At 35.8% G+C, this 27,142-nt stretch overlaps 1 protein-coding gene across 3 annotated transcripts in view; it reads right to left on the bottom strand.

Annotated features, from left to right (window-relative positions):
• The window catches only part of dlgap3 (discs, large (Drosophila) homolog-associated protein 3), a 205,266-nt gene that overhangs the window by 131,265 nt on the left and 46,859 nt on the right, over positions 1-27,142 (bottom strand). Inside the window, exon 1 of one of the 3 annotated variants that reach the window (XM_051137252.1) lies at positions 26,788-26,861. The exons of the other annotated variants lie outside the window; for them this stretch is intronic. The gene's annotated coding sequence lies outside the window, so the exon portion shown is untranslated. Of the gene's footprint in view, positions 1-26,787; positions 26,862-27,142 lie in introns of those variants that run through there. 3 annotated transcript variants of the gene reach the window in all.

Raw genomic sequence — 27,142 nt, 5'->3', positions numbered from 1 at the left:
AGAATGGCTGAATACACTTGAACAAAAAAGGTACTTTTAAATGTTACATTTTTTTTATTTCTAAAATGTTTTTTGGAACGAGTTTTAATGTAAGTAATATTGTAAACTATGCTGTATTCACCCAAATAAATTCAATTTGCCTTATATTTTTGTCCATAGGTGTTCTTGCCAATTATTAAACGTTCATCTTTTGGTTATTGCTGTTGCCTCTAGTATTTCAGTGTGTGATTTTTAATTTCCAGCCCATTTCAAGCTAGCAATATAGTAATTTTTAAATAATAGTCAGCCTAAATAAAACAAAGAAACATTTAACCCAACCAGCTAGGTCAAAATAACCCAGCATGTATCCTGTCTAATATTTACTCAGTGCTGGGTTGCCAAATAACTCAGCAATTGTTGTTTTTAACCCAGCATTTTTTAGACTTTGTTAAGAAAATAAGTGTTAAGTAAATTTTTTTCAGTGTGAACAGATTCTATCAACAAGATGATTGGCTCATTCATCTAAAAGGTGGGACTTCCATTCTTAATGCCTATTGTTAATGCAAACATTACAATTTTCTAGATTGCTCCATCTTCTTTTCTTTTACTCTCTCTGTCCTTACTTTTTACTTACTCTTTACAGTATTGTTTGGTTCAATAACCTGCAGAGTAAAAAGGCAGGACAACTCACTGCCAGCTGATGAACAGAAGCATGTTCTGATGTCAGTCTCATTACCTGAATTTTTAGATTCAAGCATCACGGGTCAAGAGCCCAGAGCTTGATCTTGACGTTTAAGAGAGAAAAGCTATAGGACCCACAGGCACCTGAGAGCAGACACAAATAGCAGCACAAAGATCCAGAGACAAAGAGCTCCATATTATGATTGAGAGCATAGCTCTTGCCCTATGTGTGCAGCAAGTACATCTTAATTCCAGCGCTTCTTTGACAGCTCATTCCTAAGGACAGACCGAATCGGTATAAGACAGCTTTGGCCCCATTAATGGTGAGATCCCTGTGGTTCTCTCTTTTTCACAGGTTTGGTTCATTATCTAAAATCAAGGTGGTTAACAGCAGAGTTACTTGGTATGGATCACTCAATGCACTCCAGTTCAGATAGGGAAAAAAATCTATATGGCACAAAGAACTGGTCACATCACTGGTTGCCAGGCAATTTGTAAAAGCCTTTTGAAAATGATCCCCTGCAACATCATCAGTCCAACTCAAGGACTTTAGTCACAGAAACCGCAGATCAGGTTGTAACTTCTAAATGGGCAAGCATGCGATTCGAGTGTTCAACAAGCTATGCACAATTACCAGCTGTGACACGTCCAAATGGCCACTCTCACATGTTTCTCTTACGCCTCTACAGGATTTTGACAGAGAATTACCACGAGCCTACAATAGTTGTCATCTTTGATGCATCATTTTTTTCTGTCAGCCTTTTGCGAGCATTGTTAAGACTTTTTTCTGTCTCTTGTTTTCTTCTTGAGTTTTTTTGAGTTCAGAGTGCTGGAGGCAAAAGCACAAAGACCATCTGCTCTCCACAGGCTGTTAAGTTTGAGCCTGTTACTGGGCCCCATTTATTTCGCTCCTTTGTAAGCGCATTACCACAGCATGCTCTTCTTCTCTGGTTTCTTCCTTCTGCCTCATTTAGAGCAGCGTGCCAGCCGTGTGGATGATAAGGATGCGTTGCAGTTAACAAGGATCAGCGTTTACTCTCCATCACAACATCTTTTACTTTAAACGGCACTTTGTGTTTTTTTCTTCAGTCATTTTCATTAGCGGCTAGATGGACAGCTGCGGAACAATGCTCAGAAAAGTTTTTGTCATCACTTTCTCATTTTTATGTTGTTGCAAATCTGTATTTTTCTTGTGGAACAGATGCTTGTTGTCATACAGCGAATGGTGACCAAGCTGTCAAGCTCCAAAAATGCTAATGCAAAATACAGCTTGTTTGTAGAAACACACTAAAATGTATGCCATTATTCAGTGATTATCTTCTTTGATCTCATTTGCATTTGAGTATAGAGCCAGAGGAGCCAGAACGCTCCTGTTTGGTAACCAACTGCAAGAAGTTTTAATGTGTAGATTCAAAATATGGTCTGTCCCACACATAAAAATCATGTGGACAACTTTAAAGGGGCCATCGGATGCCCATTTTCCACAAGTTCATGTTTCTTTAGGGTCTTAATAAAAAGTTTATAATGTACTTTGGTTAAAAATTCGCAATGGTTGTGTAAAACAACACCCTTTTTACCTTGTCAAAATGAGATCTGCAAAAATCATCCCATTCTGATGGATTGTTCCTTTAAATGCAAATGAGCTCTGCTCGCCCTGCCCCTCTCTTCTCTCTGCTGCTCTGAGAGATAGTTTACTTTAGCCGCATTTAGCGCGTTTAGCCGCGAAACTTGCTAACAAGCACGTTATTAGGAAAGGTGATTACACAGATTCATTAAAAATACCTTATACTCACTTCTGCTGTAGGTGAAGCTGGATCACGAATGATTTGCACGAACATACACATTTATGTAGATCAGGAGGCGCATGCCCTTCACAAATAAACATAATCCACTGCATCTTCAGCGGCTCAGATGTCGGGAGTAAATGACGACCACTATGTTCATTATTACATCCAGCAACACAACACCTTAATCGCTCAATCTGAGATATTCTTGTCTAACTTACATCCCTGCTCCGGCATCGAAACAATGGAGGTCGGACTGTTACAGCTATTGCAGGACGGGTCTGAGGTAAGAAGCTTGTGTCAATCAACTATCGTGGGAGCGGCCTCGGAGAATGGCTCCATTTGAAAAATGGGATATTATTTTTACAGATTAATTAAAAACCACTGCATGGATTTTTATCATTATAGAGTAGATGTGTACATATACTGCCAACACACATTAATGTTCAAACAACATGTAAAAGTGAACTTTGCATCCGATGACCCCTTTAATGGTGCTTTTTGTAATTTCTGGAACTTGATAGCAGAAACTGACAGAAAAAGCAGCATGAACATCCAGCTAAATATCTCAGCATCCAGCACCATGAAACATGAGGGTGAGTACAGAGTGACAGAACTGTATTTTTTATTTTTTTTCCCTGGAAAATATTCTTTGAAGTATTTCAGAATTAAAAACAGTTCCTGAATTAATATTGCATAAACCTCAAACTGCAAAAATGTAAATAAACAATAAGCTTGTGTGCTATATAACAAGTCTTCAGAAGTCATATGATTTCTTTGTGAGAAACTTTGCATAAATGTGAAAAAACTCAACAGTGCATACAGCTTGTTTGCAGAAACTGACTGAAATTTTTTTGCATTATTCAGTGATAATCTTCCCAAATCTCATTTGCATTTGCGTATATTCAAACAAATGTTTACGTCAATGACACAGAATGCAATTGCCTCCTGTTTGGTAACCACTTGCAAGAAATTCCAATGTGTATATTTGTAGACAACTTGTAAGGTGCTTTTTGTCATTTCTGGAATTTGACAGCAGAATGGAGCCAAACTGACAGAAAAAAAAAAAGAAAATCATATCTGTTTTGAAACATGAGGGTGAGTATACAGTGACAGAATTGTATTATTTCTATTTCTTCTTTCTGGAAACTATTCCTTAAGGTGTTTCTGATCTGAGAACAGTTCCTGAGTTCATATTGTATAAACCTCAAACTACAAAAATGTCAATAAACTCACCCGCAAATACAGCTTGTGGGCTATATAACAAGTCTTCTAAAGTTTTATGATAGCTTTTTTTTTTTCTTTTTAATGAGAAAAATTCCAAAAATGTGAAAAAACTCAAGAGTGAATACAGCGTGTTTGCAGAAACAGACTGAAATTAATGCCGTTTTTCACTGATAATCTTCCCAAATCTCACTTGTATTTGAGTATGGTATCCAACTGAATTTCAATGTGTATATTCAAAATTTGGTCTGTACCACACACACACAAATCACGTGGACAGCTTTTATGGTGCTTTTTGTCATTTTTTAAACTTGACAGCAGAAATTGACAGAAAAAAAAAGAAAATCATATCTCTTTCAAAACATGAGGGTGAGCATACAGAGACAGAATTGCATTAATATTATTTTTGTTTTCTGGAAACTATTCCTTGAAGAGTTAATATTGTATAAACCTCAAACTACAAAAATGTTAATAAACTCAACCGAAAAAATACAGCTTGTGGGCTATATAACAAGTCTTCTAAAGTCTTACGACAATTTTTTTGTGAGAAACTTAGCATAAAATCGGAGCCAAAAAAAAAAAAACTCAACATCGAATCTTCTCAAATCTCATTTACATTTGCGTATATTCAAACAAATGTTGACGTCAATGATATAGAACACCATTGGATCCTGTCTGGTAACCAACTGCAAGAAATTCTCAATATGTATATTGAAAATTTGATCTGTACCACACACGGAAATCATGTAGACAACTTTTAAGGTGGAACTTGACAGCAGAAACTGACAGAAAATAATAATAATAATAATAGTAATAAAATCTGTTTCAAAACATGAAGGTGAATATACAGTGACAGAACTGTATTATTATTATTTCTGCCTACTGGAAACTATTCCTTGAAGTATTTCTGATTTGAAAACAGTTCCTGAGTTAATATTGCATATACCTCAAACTACAAAAATGCTCACCAGACTTACCAGAAAATACAGCTCGTGCCAGTCTTCTGAAGCCATGTGATAGGTTTTTTTGAGAAACTTTCTGAAATTTAATTCATTATTCATTGATAATCTTCTCGAATCTCATTTGCATTTGCATATATTTCAACAAGGACCACAAACTTAAGGTGCTTTTTGTCATTTATGGAGTTTGACAGCAGAACTTGACAGGAAAAGCAGGATGAACATCTAACGAAATATCTCCACATCCAGCACCACAGACAAAAGAAAATCAAAACGGTTTCGAAACATGAGAGTGAGCATATGATGACAGACTTCTTCTGGAAACTGCTCCTTAAAGGTATTTATTTTCAGAGCATTTCAAATTTCACAGCAGTTCCTGAGTTAAAATTGCATTAACCTCCTTTTTCCTTCACTACTTATTTATTGCTAAAAGACAGATCTTCTTATATTTCAGTATAGCTACAGTAAAGCACGTTGATGATCATAAACGACAACACATTCTGGTATATGAATATACACTGAGAGCTACACAAATACTGTTGATGAAAAAATCCACTCAAAGACCTTTGTAAATCTACAGTAGTTTTCTATCTTGCGCACACAAAAAAGTTTTTGTTTACCAAACTGATTCAGGGATGTGGATTTACTCAAGATTACTTGATTGAATGAAGAGGATGTTACTCTGATTGTCTTCAACCATTATGTTTTTAGAGAGTTTGTGAATCCCTTAGTGGGATCCAGGGTCAGCAGAAGTGCAGTAGATATGGACTTTGATGCTGGCTGGGCTGGTTATTTATTCTCTTTTGCTTTTCATTTCACGGTATAACATATATTCTCAGGGGAGGGTGAAGTCATGGCTGTGTCTACCTCCCTTCGCTCCCCCACAAATGGAATAAAGCAAATTGATCCATGTGATATGGCACACACAAAAGCCTGGCATTGATTGAGGTCCCATTTATGACACTCCATCAATCCAATATGACCTATCCTATAATCCCACGCTATCTTGATATTATCTTTACTCTAGCTGTAAGACAGACATAGTGAACTGTGCTGAGAGCATGAGGATGTCAGCCCTCTCATTCCAAACCAGAACTAAAGTCATGATGTAGCAATAAATCACAGATTATTTTTATGCGACATCTCAGAAATGGAGGCCTCATATAGAATTATCTCCTTTTATTTTATTTCATAGATCACATGCTCATGTAATGGAAAAAAATGGGGTTGGCTTACTTTCTGTAATGAATGGCCTGAAGCTTGAGACGCAACATAAACTCAAAGCCTGCATAAACCATGGAAGATTTTTCTTCTTGAGAAGTTGTGACTGGCGAGGTTACATAATAATGCCATTGTGCTGCTAATGTTGTCGGCTAATAACTGTTCCCTATTAGAAACTAACGGGTCTTCCTTAAGGGGGCGCTTAGCAGCCTTTAAAACCGAATTCTTCATTGGGCCACAGGACATTTGTACACAAAAAATGTAAATATATTTAAATACTAATGGGCATCTGCCCCTGTAATTTCACAGGAAGTATTAAATAAAATTGCCCTATCCTGGATTGCATGGAGACAATCGCACCATTATTTCAAAGGGGGGTTCATAAAGTTACTGCATGGATATACAGTTGAGCTCAAAAGTTTACATCCCCCTTTCTGAATCTGCAAAATGTGAATAATTTTACCAAAATAAGAGGGATCATACAAAATGCATGTTATTGTTTATCTAGTACTGACCTGAATAAGATATTCCATTTATAAAAATGACCCCGTTCAAAAGTTTACACCCCCTTGATTCGTAATACTGTTTTTTTTTTTTTTTTTTTTTTTTTTTTTTTGTTTGTTTGTTTGTTTAGTGATAGTTGTTTATGAGTCCCTTCCTTCAGGTCCCACAAATTCTTTGGTTTTTCAGCATTTTTGTGTATTTGAACCCTTTCCAATAACGACTGTATGTTTTTGAGATCCATCTTTTCACACTGAGGACAACTGAGGGACTCATTTGCAACTTTTACAGAAGGTCTAAATACTCACTGATGCTCCAGAAGGAAAAACGATGGAGTTGTTGTGTACATTTTTCTTATTTTGCCTAAATATCACATTTTTTCATCGAGTACTGCCTTTCAGAGGCTACAGAAGATAGTTACATGTTTCCGAGAAGATTAAAAAAGTTAAATTTACCCTGATCTTTAAACTCAAAAATGCATAGTTTTTCCTTATTTTAGTAAAATAATTAACATTTTGCAGATAAACTATTGACCTCAACTGTAGATATATAGAAAAAACTGAATATTCTATATAAAAATTTGGATTAAAAACAATTATATTACTATAGAAATGCAAAAAATCTCTTTAAATAAATAAATACATCTGCTTATTTCAAATGTGGTTATTTCTACAGATTATTTATTTATTTATAAAGATTCCTTCTATAATAATCATCTGATTCTTGTAAGTTAATTTTACTTCTTTTATAGAATGGAAAAAAAAAATTAAAATAAATATGCACAATATAGCAGACTATGGCATTGTAAAAGATGTACAGTTAATAACTAGGTCAAAAATAGTGTATCATAATGTAATAATAATAACTACTATGTCAAGTTATTGCACAGTTCCATGCTAACTTCCAATCCAACTGTCTTTCCAATTTAAAATATCCTCAGAAAAAAATGCTGGAACTTTTCCTTACAAAAACAATCCTGTGTTCAAAATTTAATATTATTTCATTGATTGCGATACATGAGTACACAGCCAGCTTTTCAGTTGCTGCTGGTCATGTGTAAATCTTTAATACAATAACATGTGCAGCTGAACCCTTAAAGTTCCTTTCGATAAGAGGATTCGGTTAAGAGTTAAGCTTCAGGGCTGATACTGATACATACTGAGTACAACAATTACACCGCTGTCCCTGAACTGTATTGTCACTTTACTCTGCCTCCTGCATGCACCAAACAACACAAAGGCCTGACAAATTGATACAAATGATCACTTAGCCAAATCAATGCTAAGAGGGAGTGTTCTTACTTAACCTCCTTGTTCTGGATCAAACTATTTCTTAGGAAAATGGCTGACAGTCTGTAAAACAAAGAAGAACGAGCTGCACAGCGAACACTTTACAGATGTACATTCTGTTCTTAGAGTTCCAGCTCATTTCAAATAAGAAGTGTTATTAGGGTTTAATCACATATGAGTGATGGTGAATTGAAAAGCTGAGCGATTCCGGAGTCACATATACGCACAACAAAGTACTTCTAAATGAGCCTGGCTAATTCAATAAGACCCCACTGTACATTTAATAAAGCATGGAGTGTGCCAAGTGAACGTGACTGGAGAGAAATACCACCACATGTGTCACGGAGCATGAAAGAACGATGTGCACGCACATGTGCAGATCCAAAATGAGAGCTGAATCAAAGTGGAAGAAATACAGTGCAAACAGTGTAAAAAGAGGATTGATGGCCTTGTTTGAACACTCTTCTGTCTCTCTTGTTTGTCTCTTGTATCTCATTCAAAATTCAAGAGCTGTAGAAATCTCATTGCTATGTTAAACAAAAGATTTATCTTGCCGGAGCATTGATTAACAACAAATACACAAATACACACTTACAGGGACAGTTCCCACAAAAATGAAACTTCCATCATCATTTACTCACCCTTATACCATTCCAAACCAGTATTATTATTATTATTATTATTATTTTTTTTTTTTTTGCTTTTTTTGAAAAATTGAACAACACTTGAGTTTTTAAAGGGATAGTTCACAAAAAAATGAAAATTCTGTCATTAATTACTCACCCTCATGTCTTTGCAAACCCATAAGACCTTCGTTCATCTTTGAAACAAAAATTATCATATTTTTGATAAGATCTGTACAACAATAATAGCACATTTAAGCAGGGCTCCAAATATTTGTGACTATTTTTGCACTGGTTTGACCACCATGTTCTTTTACTCATAAGCGTTGGCATTTATGTTGCATATGAGAAAAAGCACAACAAGAGTGCACTACTCATTTGAGCTGCGCAGCATGGACCGTTTATCAGCTCGGACCGCAACGCAAACAAATTTATCCGTGCTCAGAACAGCCTCACTCAGAAACCAAAGTTGATTTTGCGACAATGTTACTCCACAGTGCTGCGAGATCCAGTGAGAGGCATTTAAATTTGCCCCAGAATGAATAAGGTTACTTTGGTCTACTAAAAATCAAATTCTGCCCAGAATTCTCAGATGAATGTCAAGTAGTATGCTGACTGTTGTGGCAGAAATAGTCGAATGTTATTAACATTGTTCATTTCAGGGTTTGTACAACCTTTTGAGAGAAAAATTCATGCACTTTTCAATGACTTTCAAGCACTTTTCAAGCACACAACTATTTTAAGCACGTTAAAGCTCTAAAATGATCGAATTTGAATGTTATTTTCAATGGGATGACCAAAATATACTTTGTTGTAAACAAACGTGTAAAATAATAAAAAAAAAACGAACATCAAATCACCATTAAAACCCGTAGATGGCAGCAGATGAGCAATTATTGGCTTATTAGTCATTCATTTATAGTGTTTGCTTTATATTTTGAAATTACAAAATCACTAACTAAATCATCAATAAACAGAGTTTTACACTTTTTTGTGTTTGAAGTAAGAAAAGCTTGAAAAACACAAACTTTTCTTCAATTTGTGATTAAATCATACATAATCATTTGTCAGTACTATAGAATAATGATACATTTAATAATAGTAGAACATACACATTTTCTGTATAAAAATTAGATTTTGCACATTACTGTTGTTAATAAAACTAAATTTTGTATGCTTCCCAGTTCGAGCTTAGTGCTTTACTGTAAAATCTGTATAAACATGAAATAAACAGGAAATGAGCATGTAATATATCTAGTAACTGCACTTCTTAATGCAAAAAAAATAATAATTTTATGATTAAATGATCTATATTTTTAACGTTTTAACATTCCCACACACCAACCCCCAGCGCTACCAAATCTGCTGCTGTAGAACTTGGTAGCGCTGGTGCCACGGCTCTCAAATGTTAGTCTGAAGCCCTGACATTTAAGGCCCAAAACGGTAGTAAGAACATTGATAAAATAGTCTGTGTGACATCAGTGGTTCAACTGTAATGTTATGAAGCTATGAGAATACTTTTTCTATGCAAAGAAACAAAAATAACTACTTTATTCAACTTCTCTTCCCTGTCAGTCTTCAACGCGCATTTACGACTTTACCATGAAGTTAAGGTTGAACCACTGATGCCACACAGACTATTTTATTGATGTCCTTACTACTTCTCTGCCCCTTGAACGTGTCAGTTGCATTGCTGTCAATGCAGGGTCAGAAAGCTCTTGGATTTTATCAAAAATCTCTTAATTTGTGTTCCGAAGATAAACAAAGGTCTTGGAATGACGTGAGGGTGAGTAAATAATAACAGAAGTTTACTTTTAGTTGAACTATCCCTTTAAATATCAGTGGTAAATTGATTCTTAAATCACTTTTACACTCCTGAATGATGGTACACATCAATTATACCTTGCTGTTGGGTCTAATCTAGCAGATATGAGGGTTTTAGAATGTAGATTTCTGCTGAAATTTGTTTTGATGGTTTGCAAAATGGGTAAATTAAGTGTCCCTAACACATTTGCAGTTAGTACATGAGGCGTAATGCTGTTTCTGCCTCATTTTGGGAGAAGTAAGAACACAGTCTGTTCCCTTTTGGTACTCGGGTGTGTCTTTATAGCACGGCTGTTTCCTAAATGTATGCATCACCTGTCTTCAATTTTAACATTTTAAAATCAAATCTAGTGCTATGATGATAATAAGACTCAGAATGACTGCAGAATGGTTAGTACACAACATTTTACCAAGTTACATGGTTGAGTAGAAGTTTTATCATAGTTCAGGCTAAACATATTTCACTGAGCAAGCTCAGTGAAATGTGTAGCTTGATTAATTTTTATTTGAGAGGCTTTGCAGTAAAGTAAAAAATGAATGATTTTGAAAATATGAACAGATAAATCACATTTTTTGAGCATTTCTCACTCCCTCTCGCTTTCCACTATGTGCACTGCCGCAAATTACTTTGCCTGCATCTGTCACTGCCGATATAGACTGGAACTCATGCATGTAATGCTTTGAGAACCCAAAGGGGAATGAATAATTCCGTTTAGATTTCAGCTGTGGTTCTCAAAGCAACACTAAACAAATGTGCACCCAAGTTTGAACCTTAGCACGTGTGTATAACCATGTGAAGAAAAAGGAAACAACAGTGAAAAGAGACAGAAGCAGGTAGAGAAGATGAAAGATAAAGACTGATCAGTATGAGAATATAGTTGCTAAACTCTTTGCACTACTGTAAATAAGCAGGGTCTGTAAAAAACGAAGTGTTTTTGAAAAAAAGTCAGTTATTAAAAGGAGACATCGCATGCCCATTTTCCACAAGTTGGTATGATTCTTTAGAGTGTTTATAAAATGTCTGCAACATACTTTGGTTAAAATTCCTCATTGGTTGTGTAAAACAACACCCTTTCTACCTTGCCAAAACAGCTCTGTTCACAGCAACCCGTTTTGGTGCATGTCTCTTTAAATGATAATGAGCTACTGTTAACCCCGCCCCTTTCTGGTTTTTGTGTATTCGGAGGAACGTTACCATAAAAAACAAAACTAGAGAAAAAGGCGGACAGCATACAACTAGGTGAGGATGGAAATATGCTAATAGGGATAGTCTGTCAACGTTGTGGGCGGGGCCTGAGCAGTATGATGTCATACTGCTCAGAAAATCAAAACGGCTTGATAATTGAGACTGTAAAGGTTTTATGGGGATTAAAAAAAGGAGTGAATTGAAACTAATTAACGGATTAAATGAACTAATATCCTTTATCTAATGAGAGGAAGAACTATATAAACTGAACATGGATACACACACACACACGCACGCACACACTGTTAGTAAAAACACATATCTGCAACACTATCCCAACTTGCTCCAGATGGCAGAAGAAAGAAAAAAAAAAGCTGAGTTAATCAAACTCCTCTAATGTTTTCAGTCCTTCATGTATCACACTAATCTTCACAACTGTGCAGAAACCTCAGCTTCTCACAAGAGGAGTCTGACAGAAAAAAAGAGACAGATGCTCTATTCCAAAATCTGGTGAGCTGCTTATGGAGGCTACATTTTAAGGTGTCATGGGTGCAAATCCAAAACAAAGACAGTTCCAAAAACAAACTTAATTTTGTAGTCAGAGAATAAGCATATTTCAATCAGTACTGAAAAGTATCAGTTAAAGTAGTCTATGTCTATTAGCTATTAGAATATTGTATCATTAGCTTAGCAACATGCTAACAAGGCAGCTGCCTATATATGGAGTAAAAAAAGAGACGGCTAAGAAATAAAGTGTGTCAAAGGAGAGTGGATGAAAAAAAATCTATTTTTAGAAACACCTTGTGATAAATCATTTACATAAAGAAGAAATTAAATGTTAAAGAATGAGCGAGTGTGTATTTATGAGATAGATTGCAGAGTGGAGTGGGGTGTGAAAATAACACAGGGCACAACTAATGCTGATTATGACATAATAGTGCTCATCTCTTCCTCATGGCCAATTACAGTGGACAGAGATAAGCAGACCCAGATAACCCCTACCACTACACACACACATAGATACTGACAGATATAAAGAAATACTGCAGCATAAACACAGGGGAGGCTAACAAATGGATACTATAAGTACAGAACAATTACACTGGCATTAGAGAGTGCAGATTGCCCTGCTTTTCTACATCTGAAGCAAAAGCCATAAGCTGGCATTTCTATTTTTGCTCCCCAGTCGTAACGCAAATGACTGTAGCCCATGGTCAAATCAATAGTGCTGTTGAGTACTGTAACCGATGCAGGAGTCAGTGCGGACAAAATGAATAGAAGTGCTCCGTCTGAATTACTGATTCAGCTCACTGCAGAGTGCACCAGTGGTGAGACTGCAGGAGAGAATGAAATGAAGCGATGGAATGATATATATAATGTAAATAGAGCAATACAATACTAGAATGAACAATGGAATGGTAGAAAAAAGAAACAGATCATACATTATAACGATTGAGAGAACAGTAGAAAGACTGATAGATAGATAGATAGATAGATAGATTGATAGATCTCTCACATACAGCTCTCGTATGGTAGATTTTGTTAAACAATGACTTAATTTTCCCTGAGAAGCAATGTAAGAAGATACAAGAAAGGATTAAAAGAAACAGCTATATTTTCACCTTATTTTCCTGTGTCCTCTCCATTTTCCATATAAAAATATAGGCAAAAAGCCAAAACTAATAAATAAATAGACAACGTCCAATATGGCTGACCTAAGAACACTGGGTATCAGCAGGTTCAAAAATGGATCGATGCCATTATTTTATTTTATTTTATTTCACATAAAGCTCTTGTATGGTAGATACTGGTAAACATTAACTCAACTGAGCAGCAATATAAGAATATACAAGAAAGTATGAGAAGAAATAGCTATACTTTTCCCCTACTTTCCTGTCTCCTCACCATTTTCCCAATAAAAATATAGGTAAAAAAAAAAAAATTAAAAATACAGACAATGTCCAATATGGCTGAGCTAAGAACACTGGGTATTAGCAGGTCCTAAGTGGATCAGTTTTATTTATGTATTTATTTATTGTTTGCTTGTTTCTTTGCTTGTATCTCACATAAAGCTCTTGTATGGTAGATATTGGTAAACATTGACTCAATCTTCCCTGAGGAGCAATCTAAAAAGATACAAGAAAGGATAAGAAAACAGCTACACCTTCCACCTACTTTCCTGTCTCCTCTCCATTTTCTCCTCCCCAAAGCAAAATCTAATTTAAAATAAATAAATAAATAAATAAATAAATAAATAAATAAATAAAAATACACAATGTCCAATATGGGTGGCCTAAGAGTACAGAGTATGTACGTATTTATTTATTTATTTTAATTTTATTTATTTATTTATTTATTTATTTATTTATTTTTAATTTAATTTAATTTAATTTCACTTGTTGTCCTGTCTCTACCATAAAGCTCTTGTATGGTAGATATTGGTAAACAATGACGATGTGACCCTGGACCACAAAACCAGTCATAAGGGTAAATCTTTTGAAATTTGAAATTTTTTAAAGCTGAATTAATAAGCTTTCCACTGATGTACGGTTGGTTAGGATAGGACAATATTTGGCTGAGATCTCAGAGATCTGAAAATCTGGAATCTGAGTGTGCAAAAAAATCTAAATACTGAGAAAACTGCCTTTAAAGTTGTCCAAATGAAGTTCTTAGCAATGCATATTACTAATCAAAAATTAAGTTTTGATGTATTTATGGTAGGAAATTTACAAAATATTTTCATAGAACATGATCTTTACTTAATATCCTAATGATTTTTGCCATAAAATAAAAATTGATCAATTTGACCCGTACAATGTATTGTTGGCTATTGCTATAAATATACCCGCGCTACTTATGACATATAAGAAGAACAGTAGATATCAGCAGGTCCAAAAATGGATTAGTGTCTTTGTTTTATTTTATCTTATTTTATTTTAGTTTAGTTTTTTTATTTTAATATTCTATTCTATTCTGTTTGTCACATGATACTCTCGTATGGTAAACAATGACTTAGTTTTCCCTGAAGAGCAATCTAAGAAGACGTCCAATATGACTGACCTAAGAACATTGGTTATTAAGTCCAAAAACGTATCAGTGCCTTTTTTTCTATTTTATTTTATTATCTTTTATATAAAGCTCTCATATGGTAGATATTGGTAAACAACGACTCAGTTTTCCCTGAAGAGAATCAAAGAAGATATAAGAAAGGATGGAACAGATACACTATTGTATATTATACACATCTGATTACCTGACAGCACAGTGCAGTACATTCTGTAGCGATCAAGCGAACATCTGTCTGAGTAACTACACCAAAATGCACGTCTGCACATGTCCCAATGTTGCAAAAAAACACATCCATCAAAGCAAAAAAAGCTTAAATTTGAAATGACTTATAGGTAAATAATGCCAGAATTCATAATTTCTTTGTGAACTGTCTCTTTAACACCAGAAGCAGTGAAGATAAAGAGGAATAGAGAAAGAGAAAACTGAGTTAGCATGTATGAAAAGAGATGGCAGGCCTACGTGACGATGAACCTAATGGAGAAGAAGAAATAAGAGAGGTCCCAGTGCTGTATGAAACAGCAGCTGAGGGCCAGCTGGAGCAGCATGGAAGATGAAGTGTGTTTATTCTGTGTGAGAGAGGGCTTGCTGATGTGCTCCACAGCCTCCTGGCCTGCCTCCTCATCTTTAGCTCCCCGGATCAGCACGCTGAATCTGGATGAGCTTCCCCTCGGTCGTGCATGACCTCACAAACACCACAGAGACACGAATCAACATGGCCAAACACTCGCAGAGGTTCAAGACAGAATCACTGCATCTGAGCCCCACTGTCCACTGACCACCTTCTTGGATTCATATCAAGAAGTCTGCTCCACCTTACTATAAAAAATGTACTTTAGCACACTGATGATTAAGCTATGAACCAGTGTTATTACAGTATCATTGAGATACTACTATAGTTTTTGATGATGGTTTATTACGCTTAACTAAAGGTACATTTACATGACAACCATGTACTAAAAACAGAAAAATGTTTTCCTTTGCATTTTTAAAATGTTTACACATATGTATGCACATTAAGTTACAGTATTCACATATTTGCTTTTTGTAGTTTGCACAGAAATATGATGGTTTTCAAAAACTTGCTCTTTGAAACCCGTTTTCAAAAGTATTCAGGCCCTCAAAACAGTTTTAATGTAAATGAAAGGCCAAATGCATAAAAGTTTTGCATTTTTAATTAAAAATAATTTAATTAATTATGTAAATGCCCCTTAAAACTAAAACTGAAAATAAAATTAAAATCATTAAAAAAATCATTGCTTGAAATAAAATAAATGTGAACTAAAATAATATATTGAAAAAAAAAAAAAAAAACTTTTAGCTAGTTGACAAGATGGCATTTCTGATTTTAATTTAACTTTATGTACTTAAATAAAATACATAAATAAAAGACTATATAGACATATATAACAAGTAATAAAAATGGCAAAAAAACACACACACAAAAACTAAAACAAAATTATTGAAACTTTAGCTAAGATTAAAATAAAAAGGATAATATAAAAATGAAAACTGATTCAAAATATTAATTAAAAACTGATACTAAAATAAAACTGATTTTATTAATATTTTGTATATTTTATTTCTTTATATATTTTTATTACATTTACCATTTTTATTTAAATCATTTAGTTTTAGTCTTAGTTATTTCAATAAATTATATTTATTTCAAAATTAAATATTTTAACTTAATATTTTAATTTATTTCAGTTCATATTTATATTAAGTAACTTGTTTACGGTTTAATTTTTAGTTAACCATAATAACACTTTAGTGAACAAATACAAAATAGACATTTTCAGTCTGAATAAACCACACAGTGGTAAACAACAGCTCAATTTTCCCTGAGGTGGAATGTAAGAAGACACAAGAAAGGATCGAACAGCTACACCATTGTATATTATCTGATTCCCTGACAGAACAGTACAGTACATTCCACATCTATCAAGTGAACATCTGTCTGAGTAACTACACCAAAATGCATGTCAGCAAAATGCAAGATGGATTTTACTGAAGACACAGTTTTGTTGGGACTTCAAAACAATGCCCCAGAAACGAACAGAAATTACAGGTCTTGAATTGATATGTAGTACAGTTCTGTGGCTGTTTCTGTGAAGAAATCACAGACTGTTTTTATGTCTTTAGACAAAAGATCCACATTATCTAAGGCCGACATGAAAAGCCTGAAAAATATGTCTGGTTATCATTACAGGCTTTATGCGACCAGAGTTTTATGCACTGATAGCAAAATTTAATAAATGAAATGTGTATGTTGTTAATCAAAGACTGTAGCTCTGCAGTTGCGAGGAGATCATTTGAGGAATGCAGGGTAACGTGGTTTGACACAAGCTCAAAACAGCCAATTATTTGGACATCTTTGTGGTGAAGCGGCCTTTGCTCAAGCAGAAAGAACAGATCACACCTTTGAGCACATCAATAGGTCAAGTAGCGGTTTTGGCTTTCGCTGAAGTTTCGTAAATTGGTGCTTTTCAGAGCTCATTTGGTGTGACAATGCAAAATAATAGATTTTTCACATTTCATTATTTATACATTAAAAGCAATGCTATAAGGATACTACAGTTAACTTCAAAAACTGCTCAAAGATGCCAAAGATACATATATATATATATATATATATATATATATATGATTATCTGATGACTCGATTAATCGTCGGAATAATTACTCTAATTACTCTAAGACATAATGTATTATAAACAACAGAACTAACGTACATTATGATTATATCAGAGGCCTGCAGAGGGTGCCAATGGCCTGATGATTGTTTTTATATTTTAATGTGCAATCTAATCCTATAGCGATCCTTTACGTCTTGGGGCACCGAACATAAACAAAGCCACGGAACCGAACTAAATTTGCATATATTGCTGATTATTGCTGCTGAAAATGGTCAGTTATTGTCATGTTTTGGGCTGTTCTAATCGGTCAGCCCAGGAAAAAAATATTTAGTGTACTATAGACTGCCAAAAGTTATAACAAATCAAGGAGAAGAGTGCAAAAAAACAAAACAAAAAAAACTGTCAGAGGAACAAAAGGCATTTGTGGTTGGCCAAACTGAACCAGGATTTCCAGGGCAAGAAACTTGTCAAAAAAAAAAAAGTTTGTTCTTATCATTTCCAGTCAGGTAGGTGAAATATTAGGCTAATATCTTAATTTATACTGCTCGTATGTATCTTTACCACCTATTAACTTTAGTTCGTCAAAATATTGCACCCTGCTTACTAAGCCCTTCTCTATACATAATTAATAATATAATAATATATATAATTTAGCGGCTTCCACACATTTTTTCCATGGTTTAGACAGCATAACTTAGCAGAACAATCACTATGAACAGTTAGCATATCGAGAAAGATACTGATGTATTCTCCTGTGTTAGGTTTATAAATGATTCACCTTACAAATCTAATGAAATGGCATGTGTTGATTTCCAGAGGAAGGCTATAAGAAATCCAAACTCAGTAATATGCAGAGATCTGAGTTTGAGACACTCCACGGATAGAAATGATAACTGTTTGTGTGGAGCAGCTTTTACTGTGAACGGAGCCGCTCTGAGTTGCATCTAAACCAAGACGCATATAAATAAAATGCATATTAAACCAAACCACATATATTTATTTAACCCTTTAACTGTCACTTCCTGTCTTAAACATAGACATAAAAATGCACTATCCAAACTTAATTTTTTATAATTCATGAAGCAAAACATTTTGTAATATGATTTTGATGTACAATTTCCATAGTAATGCAATGTCTGATTCTAAAATAGTTTTCAAAGGATGAATTTTGAGATTTTAAGTTTTCAGTTGATATAGAATTTCTTAAGTGTTATATTGCGTGATAAAAAGGCAACAAGTCTTTTTTGTGACAAAGGTCAGAACTTCTGTTATGATGTAGATTTTTGAGGTGCCCTATTCTCATAAATTAATCTATAACTTTTCCTACATAATTTGTAACACAAACGAGTGGTAAAATATTTATTTAGGAGTCTTAGATATTCCCAACAATAAATAGTTTGTCATGATTAGATGAGGATTTATTTGTAAAATGGTGAAGTAATCTTGGGCGTCCCACAGAGGGGAGGTGACAGTTAAAGGGTTAACTGATTTGCAGCCTTTGTGAATTCACAATAGCACTACGCTTATTTTATTATGCATGATAAACTACGCATTTTGAATTCACAATATTTTCACATGATTTTTAAATGGTTAATGTTTTGTGCACCTTAGAAAACGTAGAAAATATGGCATTTCATGGTTCATGGAACGCACCACTTCTGGTATTTTGCAGGTTACTCAACACGGGCAAATTACAGTCAAGGATTTCTTAAAATTGAGTATTCGAATTAAATCGAGGAATCTTGACAGCCCTATTTTTAATCTAATTATACTTTTTAATGTTTTCCATTATTCAATGATTTTCCCTCACCTATACGGTATTTCCTTACAGCAACTCTGTTATTCTAAATATATACCATAAAGAAGTGCAGAGAGGAGAAGAAACTAGTGAAATAATGAATGTTGTCCTCAGGGAATGCAGGACACAATAAATATATAATATATAGCAGAAAATGTTGATAAAGTAGAGCAGCTGAAAATTTTGAAAGGCTGTTTTTCTATATCTAATGTTTGACTATACATCTTAGTTAAGCTTCATACTCTTAAATTATAACGCATTGTCTAATTTTGTTGGTCCTATACATAAAACATGAGACGTTTGATTTATATGCACACACACTCCTGATAGACTTGTCAGATTCTGACAGAGATGACACATAAGGCACATACAGTATTTATCAGTTGCCGCGTCCCATTTGCTGGTGTCTCCTGCTGAAATGCAGGCCACCTAATGCTACAAAAACAATCATTTACACGGCTGCACAACTGGTATGTCTCTCTCTCCCCTCTGCATTTAGCCTGCTATAAGCACAAGAGCGTGTTGGGTGTAGCTCTGCGGGTGGTGTGATTTGCAGCAGTAATATAGCTGTGCTGGATCCCAAAACACTCTCTCTCCTTTGAGATTAAGCTTCTTTTCACCATGGTACACCTCCATCAACACACACTGAACTACAGCATCATTACATGCAGAGAAACAACAGAACCACAGTCATCAACAGACAGCTTGTTTGGTTCAGTTGGGTTTGTGTCTATGTGCTCATTCTCTTTTTTATTCTATTTCATAAATATAAACATTTTAGAAACTGCTTGAGATGGGGTGACTAAAAGTGAGTAATATTTTCCTGCTTTTGTTTTATTGTTTGGGTCATATTAACAGCACATACAGCACTGATCTAATATAAACATGCAATTTCTTTCCCAGTTGTTTACCTTCACAGACATAACTGACAATTTTTTGTAACGTATGTGTGCTTTTAAGATAAACTTTTGTGTATTTGACAGTTTAAGTGCAATACGACATGAAAAAGAACTTAGTTTAGTACTCACATGCCGTGTGACAGCCACTTTCTCTGCACATGCTTCAGATGTTTGCGCTCAGAAAACTGTTTATCAGAGGTATAAACTGATCTGGCTTTAAAACGCATGATTTTAGTGAGATAGACATGATAATCAAAACAAAACAGATGTTTTTTAGCAGAGTATCTGAGGTACGAGCTAAAAAGGCAGAGCCTCATTTTGGAAAAGGGGGCGGGGAGCAGCAGCTCATTTGCATTTAAAGAGACATGTACGAAAACTGTCTGTTTCTGTTTCGACTCAAAATAGGCACTTTCAAAATGATATAATAAATGATCTATGGGGTATTTTAAGGGGTATTAAATTCAGTGCACACAGACTGAAGTAGTTTAAGTCTTTGGTTCTTTTAATTGTGATGATTTTGGCTCACATTTAACAAAAACCCACCAGTTCACTATCTCAACAAATTAGAATATGGTGACATGCCAATCAGCTAATTAACTCAAAACACCTGCAAAGGTTTCCTGAGCTATCAAAATGGTCTCTCAGTTTGGTTCACTAGGCTACACAATCATGGGGAAGACTGCTGATCTGACAGTTGTCCAGAAGACAATCATTGACACCCTTCACAAGAAGGGTAGGCCACAAACATTGCTGTATCCAAGCATGTTAACAAAAAGTTGAGTGAAAGGAAAAAGTGTGGAAGAAAACAATGCACAACCAACCGAGAGAACCGCAGCCTTGAGAGGCTTGTTAAGCAAAATCGATTCAAGAATTTGGTTGAACTTCACAAGGAATGGACTGAGGCTGGGGTCAAGGCATCAAGAGCCACCACACACAGACGTGTCAAGAAATTTGGCCACAGTTGTCGTATTCCTCTTGTTACGCCACTCCTGAACCACAGACAACGTCAGAAGCGTCTTACCTGGGCTAAGGAGAAGAAGAAATGGACTGTTGCCCAGTGGTCCAAAGTCCTCTTTTCATATGAGAGCAAGTTTTGTATTTCATTTGGAAACCAAGGTCCTAGAGTCTGGAGGAAGGGTGGAGAAGCTCATAGCCTAAGTTGTTTGAAGTCCAGTGTTAAGTTTCCACAGTCTGTGATGATTTGGGGTGCAATGCCATTCTGCTTACCAGCTTTTTAAAGAAGCTGATTTCATTTTCCAGTAGGATTTGGCACCTCCTCACACTGCCAAAAGCACCAAAAGTTGGTTAAATGACCATGGTGTTGGTGTGCTTGACTGGCCAGCAAACTCACCAGACGTGAACCCCATGGAGAGTCTATGGGGTACTGTCAAGAAAATGAGAAACAAGAGACCAAAAAATGCAGATGAGCTGAAGGCCAGTGTCAAAGTAATCTGGGCTTCCATACCACCTCAGCAGTGTCACAGACTGATCACCTCAATGCCACGCTGAATTGAGGCAGTAATTAAAGCAAAAGGAGCCCCTACCAAGTATTGAGTACATGTATAGTAAATGAACATACTTTCCAGAAGGCCAACAATTCACTAAAAATGTTTTTTTATTGGTCTTATGAGATTGGTGGGTTTTTGTTAAATGTGAGCCAAAATCATCACAATTAAAAGAACCAAAGACTTAAACTACTTCAGTCTTTGTGCACTGAATTTATTTAATACACGAGTTTCACAATTTGAGTTTTCCACAACATTCTAATTTATTGAGATGCACCTGTATTCTGGGGACACCTAAGACTTATATTGCATCTTGTAATGTAGGTGCCCTTTAAAAGATGGGGGTATTCTGATGTTACAATACAATGAACAGGCAAGTAAACACCTTAGTTGCATTATTTCTGCCTCTGACCAAAGTGCGAATGTGATCGGACATCCAAAAATGACAAGTTTTGTTTACCCAACTTCATGAACGAACTCTGAGACATTTGGAAGTTTTCCTTCCACCCTTGAACTCACTCTGTGAACTCTATTAACACAACTCGCTGCCACCAGTCTCTGCTCCTTATATTCAGCCAGAGACTGCGTGAGCAGCAGCATTACCATCACATTTCGTTGTTGCACATGTAAATGTGGTCACTGACCCACAAACTACTGACCGTGAAAATGCAAAACACTTTTCAAAACTGATATTAGGCAGCCTTGACTGTTCCATTAACATTTAATTTGAAAAACGAGCAGGTGACTTTTACGCTTGCATTCTTGCCACTTGGATCTTTTTCAGCCTGTGTGATATTTCTGTGCTTTTCTAAAGAAATCCTTTTTTTTTTGTCAACTACTCCAGCTTGAAGCTTAATTCTACAACAATTCACCAAGCTAATATTAGGTCTGAATTAGATTAAGCATTAAATACATTGCTTTGATGTCTTTGCCAGCAATAGAATATTAATTTTGAAGTCACACTCACTCAGTCGAGCAAAACAGAAACTTCACAGATCTCAGCCCAACATACACCACACTTCCATTAACTGCAGAAATGGACACTTTAATCTACTTTCGCTCCCTCTGAACGACTACAGCGCCTCGCAATAACAAAGAAACTGTAAAACGCTTGTGTAGCCGTCTGCTCTGCACCAAACCTTTAAAAATCTCTTGTCATTTTCTTTTTTGTACATACAGCATCTAGCCAGGGGGGAAAACAAGCTTTATACTGTTTGTTCACAAGTTTGTTTCCTCAGAGTTTGAGTTTGTTACTGCACTATTGCTGTCGAATCAATTTCATCACACTCTGTAAACCCAAGCGAGAAGAAAGCCACCGATAACGGCACCAACACTTTGTCTGTAATAACTGAAAAGTTGGGTGATGCTGTTTAGTAAATCATTCCCAGGACTGTCAGGCTGCCCTTGAAGCTCCTTGTTGTCTGTCCACTTTGCTGTTTCTTGTCCCCAGAGTCTGGGAAGACATTAGGAGGATAACATTTATACACACAAATATGCATACGCACCGACTCGTACCATTTTAAGCTGTCTTTTCTGTCATCTCCTGTCATTGTATCTTTGTGAAACTCCATCTCAAAGCTGACATGCTCCCAGAGAGACCAGGAGAGAAAGAGATAAACAGAACAAGAGTAACAGTAGGTGCCAGGTAAGAGAACGAAGGGAAGGGACGCATAAAAGACAACAGGCATAGGTCCAAAATTAAAGTTGAACCAAACTTTTTCAATGGTAATATGCTCTCATATCTTGGACTCATATTCCAGTTCCATGAACTAAGGAACACAAATTAAGATATTTTTGATGAAATCCAAGAGCTTCAAGGCCCAGAAAGGTAGTAAGGACATTGTTAAAATAGTCCATTTGACATCAGTGGTTCAACCTTAACTTTATGAAGCGACGAGAATACTTGTGTGCACACAGAAAACTAAAACAAAAGCTTCATTCAACAATGTCTTCTTTTTTTTGTCAGTCTATCATTGTCTTTACTTTTCTGGGCCTTGAACGTGGTAGTCAGAAAGCTCTCGGATTTCATCAAAAATATCTTATTTTGCATTTCAAAGATGAATGAAGGTCTTACGAGTTTGGAACGACATGAGGATGAGTAATTAATAACTGAATTTAAATTTTTGTGTGAACAATACCCTTTTAAACAATGTAAGCAACTACAAGTCATTATCACTTTGATGGCACTTTGATTTTCCTGACCAGCAACAATACTTCAACCAATGGTGTGAGTTTGGAGCGGGCTATCTGTCTGTCTGACCAATAACAGATGAGCTCATGAAGATTAGGTTGTTTGCTAGAGACACAAAATTGCTTAACTTTTGAGCTCTAATAAAGATATGTAAGATAATATTAGTATTTTTAAAGAATTGCACGATAACCACATGTTGCTAGAACAAGAGCTTGTTGCAGTTTTATCTGTATCTTTATCTGATAAAAGAAATATAAGAAAAAGAATCAAAGAATACAACCAGTTTGCTAAAGAAAAACTCAACTCCACTTAATTTAAGGCCAGTAACCCTTTTTCAGTTCACATATTATTGGCAGGTGTGACAAAGTTCATTTTGGATGATTGGCAAGACAAACCAGTAGAGATTTGACCTGTCATACAAGCCATCTATCTCCTGTCAAGAGTTTTATCACAGTAATAACATTTTGGATTCGTCGGGAATCCTTCACTACAGTATAAACTGCTACGAAATAGACTGTGATCTAAATCAGACAAGACAACAAAGTCTCTTTACTGCAATTCAGGGATCACTGCTCAGTGTATGATCCACAGAAGTCTCTTCACTTCATTCAGCCTATAGATGAAAGGTCTATTCGGTCCCTCATAAATCAAATGGATGACTCAATTGATTCTGAGCGGGGAAAATTCCAAGAAGTAGATTGAGACATGAGTTCTCAGTGTTTTATGGTTGAGAAATACCCAAAGGTTTCATTGTCATAAATATCACAGAATATTCTTGAACAAACCTTTTTCTCGCATTGAGTTACAACCTTTCACAGGAATTTCACCACACTATTATGAATGTTCTCCATTATTTATACTCTAAATAACTCCAATAAGGCATAAGCTCTAAACCTCTGTTTTATCACATAAAAGGCATGCATGGTTAAGCAATATGAATATTACTGAACACTGTCATGTTGTTTAGAATAGAACTGCAACTTATGAGTTTTTATGGGTGGATACTATTCCTCCAAAGCCAAAAATATACCACTTTGTCTTTTTTTTTTTCTTTTTTTTTTTTTTTTTGTCTCTCTTGCCATTCGACAGAAGTCTGGCATATGTTTTCACCGTGCACCTGCAGTGTGCTGTCAGTATAGCTCAGTTTTGCTGTTTTTTATTTAGAAATATAAAATATAAAAACAGATCCCCTCACATATGTTTGTTCCCCTCCTGCCTCTCTCGGCACGCCAAACATTACGACCAACCTTCAGCCCAGCAGCACACGAAGCAAGTCGGACTTGGCTACCATCATGTTCTTTCTCTCTTCCCCATCCCTCCATTTATGGAGTACCATGGCTGGGTGGAAAAGCAGAGTGAGATAGATGAAAAGCAAGCAATAAAGTAAAAGAGAGGGAGGAAAGCTGGCATCTGTTAGCGTCCAGCCACAGTGTGGGACTGATAAATCCAAAACCGCTTGACTCCTGCCAGCCGTACACCTTTCAATTACCCAGCATGCCTGCCTTCGAGATTAATGAGGACCCTGGGTGAATCCCAAATACTGGCAACAGGGCCCGGCTCCAAAAAAACAAGGAATAGAGGAGAAAAATGAAAGATTAGGACTAGAATTAGCTGCTCTAGCATGAAGTGCTAGCTGAGGAACAGATAACGACAGAACTGAAGAAAATAGCAAGTTACTCTGTAATAATGTTTTGTCCCATTTCTTAGGAATGTTCTTTTCTTTTTCTCTTAATATTGTTGTAAGGACAAAATTAGTAATAATAAATCATCTTCATCTTGTCTTAACCCTCATGTTGAGTTACAATCATTTTGACCCAGAAATGATTTTCTATTCCTTAAAAATGCTATCACTTTGGACTTAAAATTACTATGTTTGTTCACAAATGTCCAGACTACAAAAAATCACTTATAAAATGTGTTAAGAGTATGTTTATTACCATACACTGGAGTTAATCTTTTAATCAACTTGTTTTCTTTCCGTTAGCACAGATATTGTATTTCTTTCTGGAACTGATTGGTCATTGATCTGAGCTTATGCACTTCAGTTTTTGAGGGAATATTTCCAAAACTATCCACAAATAATGCTTTAATACTTTCCTCAAAAACTGAGGTGAATGAACTCAGATCAATGAGGCCTACGACCAATCAGTTCCAAAAAGAAATACAAAACTTGTACTAATTGGAAGAAGATAAGTTGACAGAAAGATTAAACCCAGGATTTGGTGTTAAAGTCCCCATTAAAATCAAAACTGAAGTTTTTTGGCTTTAATATGAATATGTTAGCATTATGGCAAAATTCGTATTTAGAAGATATAAGCATTCAAAATTTACAGTCTCTCACTTCCGCCAACATGGATCAATGGTTTTGATGACATCACCCTGCACTTCAACTTCTCATCAAACTTTCCGTCCAAACAAATGCTCTCTAGAATCCGAAGCATCCCGCCATGTAGTGCACTATATACGGGATAGGGAACGATTCAGACAGTGTAAATATGCTATCCATCAGGTCAAATGAAGTCTGGTTTTGCTTTGTGCCACACGAAACATCGCAGTGCGCACACAGCCTGCTCCGGTCGAGAGACATGTTAGCACGGAGTGGATAATATGCGTGACTCGTGCAGACCACAAAACGTATCAGACACATTTGAATTCTACACAGAATGCTATTTTATATATAGATAATGCATTATGGATGTGATTGTGGCTGTCATACACTGTCAAATGCAGCTCAACTCAACAAAAGCATGCTCAGCTGTGACATAAACAAAAAACTACTGACTATTTAAAAATGCTGTATGTCCTGCCTTATCTTCCTGTTTCATTTGAAATTAAGTCAACACATAGAACAACACTGCACTTCAGTGGAACTTTAAAACACCAAAACAACAAAAAACATTCAATGGAAGGTTCACTCAGAAATAAAGTTAAATACAAAGAGAAACAACATCAAGGGGCAAAATGGACTACTGAAGCAAACAACAGATTGAAAAGTGCTTAAAGAGGAAGAAAGAAGGAATATAAAAGACAACCAATGAGGAAAGAGGTTGGCATGAGGGTGAAATTATACATGAGACAGATACAGCACATGACAGAGCCGGAGGCTTGAAAGCGAGCTGGTGGTGGCATGAGCCCTCTAGCCCACATGGGTATCATGAGTCCCATTATATCTTCATGAAAATCTAACGAGACATGCTGCTAGCTACTACTGCTAGCAATAGCGCTTGGATGTTTAACCTCACAGTACGAGGCCTGCTCGGTCTCTCTCTGCCAGTGGGTAATCACATGAAGACCTGCTCTGCCATATCAAACACTGACGCATATACAAACACAGTGCCATCCCCATTCCAGCATTCAACAAAGTCCTAACCTCTAACTGAACTTACCATTTAAAAATCCTCTAATCATATCTGCTTACCTCCAGGTGGCACATGCCAAATAGCAATTGATTTATCCTTGTGTTGCTCGTTGCTAATGGTCCTTGAGAGGCCCACTTGCTGTTCTATAATACTATCTTACTAAAGGTTCTGTAATAAAGCCTGGCACTGTAATCCAATTATGATAGACCATAATACACTGGTGACTACAGTATGCGTCAGACGTCTACAGTACTGCTTTAATATGGCTCCTAATCGGTTCACGAACAAAGTGCCTTTGTCTAGAGAATGAAAAGTTATTGCCTGTTGCTGTCATTAGCAAGAAGCAATGTTTACACAAACTGGTCTCTGACTATATCTTGGCTCAGTCAAGATGTTACTCTGCTCTAAACAGAC

This window comes from Labeo rohita, chromosome 19 (assembly GCF_022985175.1).
Source record: "Labeo rohita strain BAU-BD-2019 chromosome 19, IGBB_LRoh.1.0, whole genome shotgun sequence".
NCBI classification, from domain to species: Eukaryota; Metazoa; Chordata; class Actinopteri; order Cypriniformes; family Cyprinidae; genus Labeo; species Labeo rohita.
Note: the sequence above shows the minus strand (reverse complement) of the source record. Positions and strands in the feature narration are given on the sequence as shown.